This window comes from Nipponia nippon, unplaced genomic scaffold (genome assembly GCF_047370975.1).
Source record: "Nipponia nippon isolate SJK-2023a ecotype South Korea unplaced genomic scaffold, ASM4737097v1 scaffold_12, whole genome shotgun sequence".
NCBI lineage: Eukaryota > Metazoa > Chordata > Aves > Pelecaniformes > Threskiornithidae > Nipponia > Nipponia nippon.
The window spans coordinates 24,642,327-24,651,746 of NW_028262313.1; the positions used below are offsets into that span (position 1 = coordinate 24,642,327).

The 9,420-nt window shown below is 53.5% G+C and overlaps 1 long non-coding RNA gene across 3 annotated transcripts; it reads left to right on the plus strand.

Annotated features, from left to right (window-relative positions):
• The first annotated feature begins 1,766 nt into the window (after nucleotides 1-1,766).
• LOC148056777 (uncharacterized) lies at nucleotides 1,767-6,393 on the plus strand. 3 transcript variants are annotated; one of them, XR_015702495.1, is made up of 5 exons: nucleotides 1,767-1,845; nucleotides 3,504-3,562; nucleotides 4,422-4,521; nucleotides 5,051-5,149; nucleotides 5,248-6,393. It is a non-coding gene; the product is annotated as an uncharacterized LOC148056777 (long non-coding RNA). The 3 variants fall into 3 exon arrangements; XR_015702494.1 differs by having other exon boundaries at nucleotides 5,054-5,149; XR_015702496.1 differs by lacking the exon at nucleotides 3,504-3,562 and having other exon boundaries at nucleotides 1,777-1,845; nucleotides 5,054-5,149.
• The last annotated feature ends 3,027 nt before the right edge of the window (nucleotides 6,394-9,420 follow it).

Below are 9,420 nucleotides of genomic sequence, written 5' to 3' on the forward strand. Positions count from 1 at the left end.
CCACATGCAGATGAATCCAGCACTCCCGGGGGCTTACTCTGGGGGCAAAAAAGCCGAGGCAAGGCAAAGGTATTGACCAGGTTCCCTGTGCTGCGTCCCCCGGCTGGGTGCTGGGGTGGGGGGTGCGGAGAGAAAGGGCCAGCAGCCGCTGCAAGCTGTCAAGTGCAGAGGACTGAAATGCTCGAGCCGCTTGGGTGCTTTTTGGTGGCGAGGCGATGGCTGTGGCTGCGTGGGCTGTGAGCGGGAGCAGGGGCAGAGAAGGGCGAGGCTTGGGACACCCCCCGCCCCCCCGTAAGGCGGCGGCGGCGGCGGCGGCGGCGGCTGCGGGCGGCCCCAGGCGGGCCGGGGGGCGAGTCCTTTCTCCCCGCGGGGCGCGGTCGGAGCGCCGGGCTTGGTGTGGTGCTGCCGCCTGGCGGCCAAAAGCGGGTACTGCAGGGCGGGAGCCGCGCAGGGGCGGTGGCGTCCCCGTGGTCGCCGGTGCCGGTGGCCGGTAACGGGCATGCGACAGCGCGGTGGCCGCGGGGTGCTGCCGCCGCAGCCGTTGCTGCCTCCCGGTAAGGAAGCGCCGCTCTCGCCGCACGGGAGGCGCTTGCCGCTGCTAGCCCCGCCGCGTCCGCCTCCGCTGCAGCCCCGCCCCGCGGCGTCCGCCTCCGCTGCAGCCCCGCCCCGCCGAATGCCCCGGTCCTGGTGTGGAGCGGCCCCGCCCCTAGCGCCGGGCCCCGCCCCTGGATGCCCCCGGGCAGGGGAAGGGCACCACCCCTAGCGACAGGCCCCGCCCCTGGAGACCACGCCTGCGCACTGTGTTGGGGTGGAGCTTAGCCGCGGGGGGGCGGAGCCTAGCGGTGGTAAGGCGGAGCTTTGCCGTGTGAGGGCGGAGCTTCACTGGCGCATGCGTGCTGTCTCAGGGGCGGAGCCTTGCCGGGGGGGCGGCGCTTTGCGCTGAAGGGCGGGGCTTTGCCGCGGGTGGGCGGAGCTTGCCGTGTGAGGGCGGAGCTTAACCGGCGCATGCGCGCTGTCTCGGGGGCGGAGTTTTGCCGTGGGGGCGGAGCTTTGATGTGAAAGGCGGAGCTTTGCCGCGCATGCGCGCTGCCTCGGGGGCGGAGCTTTGCCGCGGGGGGGGCGGAGCCTTGCCAGGTGAGGGCGGAGCTTTGCCGGGTGAGGGCGGAGCTTGACCAGCGCATGCGCGATGCGTCGGGGGCGGAGCCTTGCCGCGGGGGGGCGGAGCTTTGCCGGGTGAGGGCGGAGCTTTGCCGGGTGAGGGCGGAGCTTGACCAGCGCATGCGCGATGCGTCGGGGGCGGAGCCTTGCCGCGGGGGGGCGGAGCTTTGCCGGGTGAGGGCGGAGCTTTGCCGGGTGAGGGCGGAGCTTGACCAGCGCATGCGCGATGCGTCGGGGGCGGAGCCTTGCCGCGGGGGGGCGGAGCTTTGCCGGGTGAGGGCGGAGGTTTGCTGTGAAGGGCGGAGCTTTGTCTGCGCATGCGCGCTGTCTCAGGGGCGGAGCTTTGCTGCGGGGGGGCGGAGCTTTGCCGTGGGAGGGCGGAGGTTTGCTGTGAAGGGCGGAGCTTTGTCTGCGCATGCGCGCTGTCTCAGGGGCGGAGCTTTGCTGCGGGGGGGCGGAGCTTTGCCATGGGAGGGTGGAGCTTTGCCGAGGGGGCGGAGCTTCACCGGCGCATGCGTGCTGTGTGCAGGGCAGAGCTTGGCTGCAGAGGGCGGGGTTTTCCGCTGGGAGGGCGGAGCTTCGCCAGCGCCTGCGGGGTGCATCGGGGGCGGGCATCGCGCCGTGGGTGGAGCTTCCCCCCGCGGAGGGGCCAGCGGGAGCCCGGCTGCGGCTGCAGGCAGGGAGGAGGTGAGCGGGGAAAGTCCCGAGAAGGGCGGCGGTGCCTGGGGGGAGCGGCCGGGCCGGCGGGAGGCACGGAGCGGGGAGGGTGCGGTGCCGTGTGGGAGCCGGGCGGGTGGGGCTTCCCGGGGCCGGGCGGCGGGGGGGCGCCGCGCCGCTCCGGGGCCGGGCGGCGGGGGGCGCCGCGCCGAGCTGAGCCGCGCTGGTTCGATGCTGGGCGGGCGCCGCGCCGGTGCGGGCCGGGCGGCGGGGCAGCGCCGAGCCGCGCCGGGGCCGGGCGGCGGGGCAGCGCCGAGCCGCGCCGGGGCCGGGCGGCGGGAGAGCGTCGCGCCGAGCCGAGCCGCGCCGGTCCGGGGCCGGGCGGGCGCCGCGCCGATCTGAGCCGCACTGATTCGATGCTGGGCAGGCGCCGCGCCGGTCCGGGGCCGGGCGGCGGAGAGGCGCCGCACCGAGCCCCGCCGGGGCCGGGCGGCGGGGGAGCGCCGCGCCGAGCCGCGTCGGTCCGGGGCCGGGCGGGGGGGGGGAGCCGCGCCGGTCCGGGGCCGGGCGGCGGGGGAGCGCCGAGCCGCGCCGGGGCCGGGCGGCGGGGGAGCGCCGCGCCGCTCCGGGGCCGGGCGGCGGGGGGGCGCCGCGCCGAGCCGCGCCGCTCCGGGGCCGGGCGGCGGGGGGGGCGCCGCGCCGAGCCGCGCCGCTCCGGGGCCGGGCGGCGGGGGGGGCGCCGCGCCGAGCCGCGCCGCTCCGGGGCCGGGCGGCGGGGGGGAGCGCCGCACCGAGCCGCGCCGGGGTTGGGCAGCGGGGGAGCGCCGCGCCGAGCCGCGCCGCTCCGGGGCGGGGGGGTGCCGCGCCGAGCCGCGCCGCTCCGGGGCGGGGGGGTGCCGCGCCGAGCCGCGCCGCTCCGGGGCCGGGCGGGCGCCGCGCCGCGCCGGTCCGGGGCCGGGCGGCGGGGGGCGCCGCGCCGCGTCGGCGCCGGGCGGGGGCGGGCAGCCGGAGGTGTTGGCGGGGGCTGCCCGGAGCCGCGCTGGGGGCTCGGCGGGGCTTCCACGTGCGGCGGCGGCGGGGGGAACGGTGTCCCCGCAGGGTCCCAAAGCACGGAGGGTTGCGTCTCGCGGCATCCGGGGCTTTTGGTCGGTCACGTTGGTTCCCCGGGGCATGCCGGGAGGTGTAGTTTCTAGGGCCGTGGCTGCCGGGCAAACCGCTTCCTTTTTTGCCTCCTCCTTTCCCTTGCCTGGGGGGAGGCGGCGGGCCGCGGGGGGGCAGGGAGCGGGGAGGGTTCGGTGCTGTGGGGGAGCCGGGCGGGCGGGGCTTCCCGGAGCCGGGCGACGGGGGGGCGCGTCGGGTCGGGGCCGGTGGCGAGGTGAGCCCGGAGTTGGGCGGGCGCCGCGCCGGTGCGGTGCGGGGCGGGGGGGCCCCGCGCCGAGCCGCGCCGCTCCGCTCCGGGGCCGGGCGGCGGGGGGGAGCCGCGCTGGGGGCTCGGCGGGGCTTCCACGTGCGGCGGTGGCGCGGTGAACGGTGTCCCCGCAGGATCCCAAAGCACGGAGGGCTGCGTCCCCTGGCATCCGGGGCTTTTGGTCGGCCACGTTGGTTCCCCGGGGCATGCCGGGAGGTGTAGTTTCTAGGGCCGTGGCTGCCGGACAAACCGCTTCCTTTTTTGCCTCCTCCTTTCCCAGCGTCACCTTCTGCGTCCCGGGAAGAAAATCCCGCGTGGGTGATTCCGCTCGGCGCTCAGGTAATCGCGTGTCTGGGGCTGCGGGAGCGGGGAGAAACCCTTGCCGGGTCGAGGACGCTCCAGGGGTGCCACATCAAAGCCAGAGGAAAGGCAAAGCCGCTGCCCGTGCCGAAAAGCCGATGACAAATTGCAGCTGAGAGAGCGCGCCGCGTTCCTGCAGTGCTCCCTTGGCAGTTTCGGCTGTTTGCCTTCCGGGCAAAAGAACAGACTTTCCTCTAGGAGAAATGAAGAGCTGCCTGTTCCCTTCTTTAGGGTCCGGTGTTTCTCTTCTGGTCGGTCGTGCTACTTTGATGGGCGAGCTGGAAATAGCCTGTTGTTTTGATACGCAGAACTAAATTGTTAGTAACATGCGGGGTCAGTAGAGTTCATTTTGGAGCACCTAGGTGCCAGTGGAAACGTAAGGAATGAAACGCGATGGAAACCGATCTTTAAACTTTAGTTTTCCTTGGTTTTTCTTTGCCATCAGAGCGTCGGTGGCACGGTGGCCTGTGGCTCGGTGCACGTTCTGTTCCGTGGAGCCTTCGGTCTAGGACTTTGAAGTAACAAAGTTTGTCCTTCCAGAAAAGGGCTAGTCGCTCCTAGGATTGAGGTGTGGGCTTGGAGAGTCTCTTAAGCACGTGCCTAGAATTAAAGCCGAATTTCACTTCGTGTTGCTGCTGTTTGTCTTCACTTTCATTCCTTTCGCCACTGCTCCATCGTGAGCGGGAGCTCTGAATCATCCCTTTTTTTCAGTCTCGCACACGTTTTTTTACCCAAGGAGGTGCTACGTTTAGAAGTTAAGGAGTTTTCTCACAAACGCGTCGGTCGATGCAATTGCGTTGTGATTGTTAAAACCCCCAAAATAACACCGGTCTTACAGATCTGGCCTATTTCTTCTGAACACGGATTCGTCGCGTGCAAATCGGGATACAGATCGTCTGCGCTTCCTGCTCTGTGGAGGACACTGTGCTGAGACAGGGGTGAGCTCCCAAAGGAAAAAAAATACAAAGTCATGGGGTTTTTTTGTTTGTATTTGGGGGCGGGGGGGGTGTATTTAAAGGAAAAAAAAGAAAAAAAAAGAGTGGAATGTTGACTGGTGGCAGCCTGCAGAGCTTTTTTGCTGCCCGGCCTCTCCTTTTCCTCTCTTGAAGTCCTCTTTTGTGGCTGTAATTGTCGTTTGGAGAAGTTCGGAAGAGCAGTTCAGGGACTTGCCTGGGCCCGTGTGCTAGTAATACCAGGAAGGGAAACGCTTGAACCGGTAGCAAAGAAGTTGGCTCCAAGTAGAGGTTCTGAAGGAAGAACAACGATAACAGGAAGCAAATAGCAAGTTACCAAAAAATGGGCGCGTGTCAAACGCCTCCGAGTTTTATTGCCGAATGTTGTTTGGCAATATGTTCCAAAGGGCTATTTTTCCCTTCGCTCGGCTGTAGCCTTCACAAGACTTCACAAAACCGGGCAGCTTGGGACTCCTCCCCAGCTTTATGCTACAGGTTTTTTTTCCTCTCTCAGCAGAGTGTCAGCTGCCGCCGTTTCACCGTGGTCGCCCTTTCTTCTGCCGTGAAAGCGCAAGACGGACGGAAAGGCTGCGTAGCGGTCTGCGAGTACAAGGTGCGTCCGCGATGCGTGTCCGCGTTTTTCCTAAGGCGCTTGTAGCATGGACTTCAAAGTTAACGTCAAGAATGCGCCAGCTCTCCTTCCTTCTCTAGTTTTTCTAGGAACTATTGTAACGCAGATCCTAAAAGGAAAAGAAGGTCTGCGCTGGAGCGTGTTCTGCCTGTGCAAAGCCGACTTCCCTCCGTTTATTTTGCCTTCCTGAAAGCGCAATCTTCTGTTTCTGTGCGCTTACTAGGAAACGATATCGGGAAAATAGTTGCGTCCTAAAAGAGGAAAGACGCCGTTTGTAAGAGTTCAGGCGTTCAGAAGAAACAGGCTTTGTTTTCGTCATAGAAGCTGTGTGCTTTTTCAGTCAATAAGTTTTGAAAATATCTTAGAGTAGTCCTTGAAAAGCTTACTGAGATACTAGCGTCCGTACTAAAAGCGATCCAGGTCCAAGGAGAGACGTGGACAAAAGAGGAGGAATCGGCCTCGAAAATTCGTGTGTGTGATTAAAAACGTTCAAAACTGTAAATACGGGTGTGAGGCATTGCAGTAGAGAAAAATCTCTCGCCTTTATATATATATATTGAAAAATAATATTCATATGTATATATACAGAATTCATATATATATATATATATAAAATGAAGGATTTCCAAATACAAACCTATATCTGCTGTATTATATAAATGATTCAAAAATAATTTTCTGTCTTTTTCCGTTTTTTCCGTCTCCGTTTTAGTTCACCGATGCGGGTTTTTAAATCACTTCCTGATGTTCTTAATCGCCGCTTCCTTTAAGCACTCTCCTGTCTCCTGTTGTCCTCTTTCCTTAGGGCCCTCGTTTTTTGAATTTTCCTTCTCCGTCCCTTTAGTTCGCTGTCCTGTTTTTTAATTTTCCCAATTATTTCTTGTCTTTCCTTAGTGCCCTTGCTTTTTAAAGTTTTGATTCTGCATCTCTGTTTTAGTGCACTGTCCCTAATGCTGATTGCTTTTTAAGTTTTCTTTCTATGCCTCCTTTTATTCCGTTCACTGTCTTTATTTTGAATGATTTCTTGTCTTTCCTTAGCACTGTCGCTTTTAAAAATTTCTGTCTATGTCTGCATTGTAGTTCAATGTTGCTACTTTGTACTGCTTTCCTCTCTTAATCCTTTGGCTTTTAAAATTTCTACTTGCATCTTGTTTGCTGTCATTAATTTTTAATTATTCTTTCTTGTTTTTCTTTAGTGCCATCACTTTTTAAATCTTCTTTTCCATCTCCATTTTAGTTCACCAATGGGATTTTAAAATTTTTTCCTTATTTCCTTAATCACCATTGCTTTTAAAAGTTTGTCTGTTTTTATACCATTTCCTGTCTTTATTTTGATGTATTTATCTTTAATTATTTTTTTGTCTTTCCTTAGTGCCCTACCTTTTAAAATTTTCTTTCCACAGCTCTCTCTTAGTTTGTTTTCTTTTTCTTTTAGTTTTCTTTCTATGCCTACTTTTGTCCTGTTCACTGTCTTTATTATTTAATGATTTCTTGTCTTTCCTTAGTGCCTTTGCTTTTTAAAATTTCTATTTATGTCTGTGTTGTAGTTAGCTGTCCCTATTTTTTAGCGATTTCCTTTCTTAATCTTAATATTTGGGTTTTCCTTTTTTCCTTTCTTAATCTTGATCATTGGTTTTTAAAATTTTCTACTCTTATCTCCTTTGCTGTCATGAGATGTTAATTATTTTTTCTTGTTTTTCATTACTGCCATTGCTTTTACAATTTTTTAATTCTACATCTCTCTTCTAGTTCACAGTTTCGATTCATTTTTTCCTTATTTTCCTTATAGTTTGCCATCGCCGTTTTTTCATTTGCTCAATATGGCTTTAATCTCCATTGCTTTTAAATTTTCTGTCTCCTTTTATCCCCTTTGCTGTCTTTATTGTGCTCTAGTTAATTATTTCTTGTCTTTCCTTGGGGCCCTCCCGTTTTAAATTTTCTTGCTCTGCCTTTAGTTTGCTGTCCCTAGTTTTTAGTTCCCTCCCCTTCTTTTCCCTAATGCTCATGGCTTTGCAAATTTTCTTTCTCTGCCCACTTTTCTCCTGTTCACCATCTGTAGTTTTGAATGATTTCTTGTATTTCCTTAGTGCATTTTTTTTATTTCTGCATTGTGGTTCACTGCTGCTATTTTTTAGTTCTTTCCTTTCGCCGTCCTTTGGCTTTTAAAATGTTCTACCTTTATCCCGTTTGCTGCTGTTAGTTTTTGATTGTCCTTTCTTGTCTTTCCTTAGTGCTACCGCTTTTTAGATTTTCTTTCATCATCTCCATTTTAGTTCAGTGATGCTATTTTTGAATGTTATCCTTATTTCCTTAATCAGAGTTTCTTTTAAAGTTTTCTGTCTCCTTTTGTTCCAGTAGCTGTCATTATTTCCCTGTATTTATGTTTTAATTATTTCTTGTCTTTCCATAGTGCCCTCACTTTTTAAATTTTCCTTCTCCATCTCTTTAAGTTCACTGCCACTATTTTTTAATTTTTCCATTTATTTCTCTAATCCCCGTTACTTTTTAAAATTTTCTTTTATGCCGTTCCCAGTCTTTATTATGCTGTTCTTTTAATTACTTCTTGCCTTTCTTTAATTCCTTTGCTTTTTAGATGTTCTATTTTAATCTGTTCTAGCCTGCTGTCTCTATGTTTTAATTTTTCCCTTATCGCCCCCTTTGAAAATGTTCTTTCCATGCTTACTTTTCTTACTTTTGATGCCTTTATTTTTTAATTATTTCTTTTCTTTCTACATCTCGGTTTTAGTTCAGTCCCTATTTTTAAATTTTTCCATTTTATTTCCCTAATCCCCCTTGCTTTTCAGAGTTTTCTACTTTTACCTCGTTCACTGTCTTTATGTTGCTGTCTTGTCTTTTAATAATTTCTTGTCTTTTGTTAGTGCCCTTGCTTTTTAGAGTTTCTTTCTGCATTTATTTTAGTTCACTGTCCCTATTTCCTAATTTTTCCCTTTGTTTCCCTAATTCCCCTCTGCTTATTAAATCTTCTTTCTATGCCTACTTTTATTACCTTTGAATTTTTTTAATAATTTCTTGTCTTAGTGCCGTCACTTTAAAAATTTTATTTTTACATCTCTGTTTTAGTTTGCTCTCCTTATCTCATAATTTTCCCTTGATTTCCCTAATCCCTGTCGCTTTTAAAATTGTCTACGTTTATTCCCTTTGCAGTCTTTATTTTGCTGTCTTTTCTTTTCATAATTTCTTGTCTGTCCTTAGTGCCCTCGCTTTTTCCATGTTCTTTCTCCATCTCTGAGTTTGCTGTCCCTATTTTTCAATTTTTCCCCTTTATTCCCCTAGTTCCCCTCTGCTTATTAAATGTTCTTTCTATGCCCACTTTTATTCCCTTTGCTGTTGTTTAAAAAATTATTTCTTTTTCTTTCATTCGTGCCGTTGCTTTTTAGATTTTCTTTCCACATCTGTTTTAGTTCGCTGTCCCTATCTTTTAATTTTTTCCCTTTATTTCCCTCATACCCATCACTTTTAAAACGTTCTTTCCCTGTCTACGTTTTTCCCTTCGATGTCTTTATTTTTAATTATTTCCTTAGTGCCTTTGATTTTCAATTTTCTTCCTATGTCCCCGTTTCAGTTCAGTGCCCCTACTTTTAAATTTTTTCCTCTATTTCCCTAAACTCTGTTGCTTTAAAAATTTTCTACCTTTATTCCGTTCACTGTCATTATTTTTTAATTATTTCTCATCTTTCCTTAGCGCGGTCGCTTTTTACAATTTCTGTCTCTCTGCATTTGTTTGGTTCGCTGTTGCTATTTTTTTAATTCTTTCCTGTCTTAGTACCTCGGCTTTAAAATTTTTGTTTCTATGTCTACTTTTATCTCGTTTGCTGCCTCTGTGTTTAATTTTCTTTCTGTTTGTCCTCTACCCAGTTGCTTTTGAAATTTTCTTTCTCTATCTACTTTGATCAAGCTCCCTATCCTTACTTTTTAATAGTTTTGTACGGTTGTGTACCCCGTTGCTTTTAAAATTTACTTTGTATGCGTCTCTCTCTTTGTCCCCCTTTCTTTATTTGGTAGTTTTTTCTTGTCTTTCCTAAGAGACGTGGCTTTTATTTTTCCGATGTCTAATTTTATCCCATCCAACGCGCTTATTTGTTAATGCTTTCCTGTCTGTCCTCCAGCCTGTGCTTCACTTCATCTCTTTTCTTCGTATGTCTCTCTTTAGATTGCCATCTCTATTTTTTTCATTTTCCCCTCTCTTTATCCCTCGGCTTTTAAAATTTTGTTTCCATATGTAATCTGGTTTG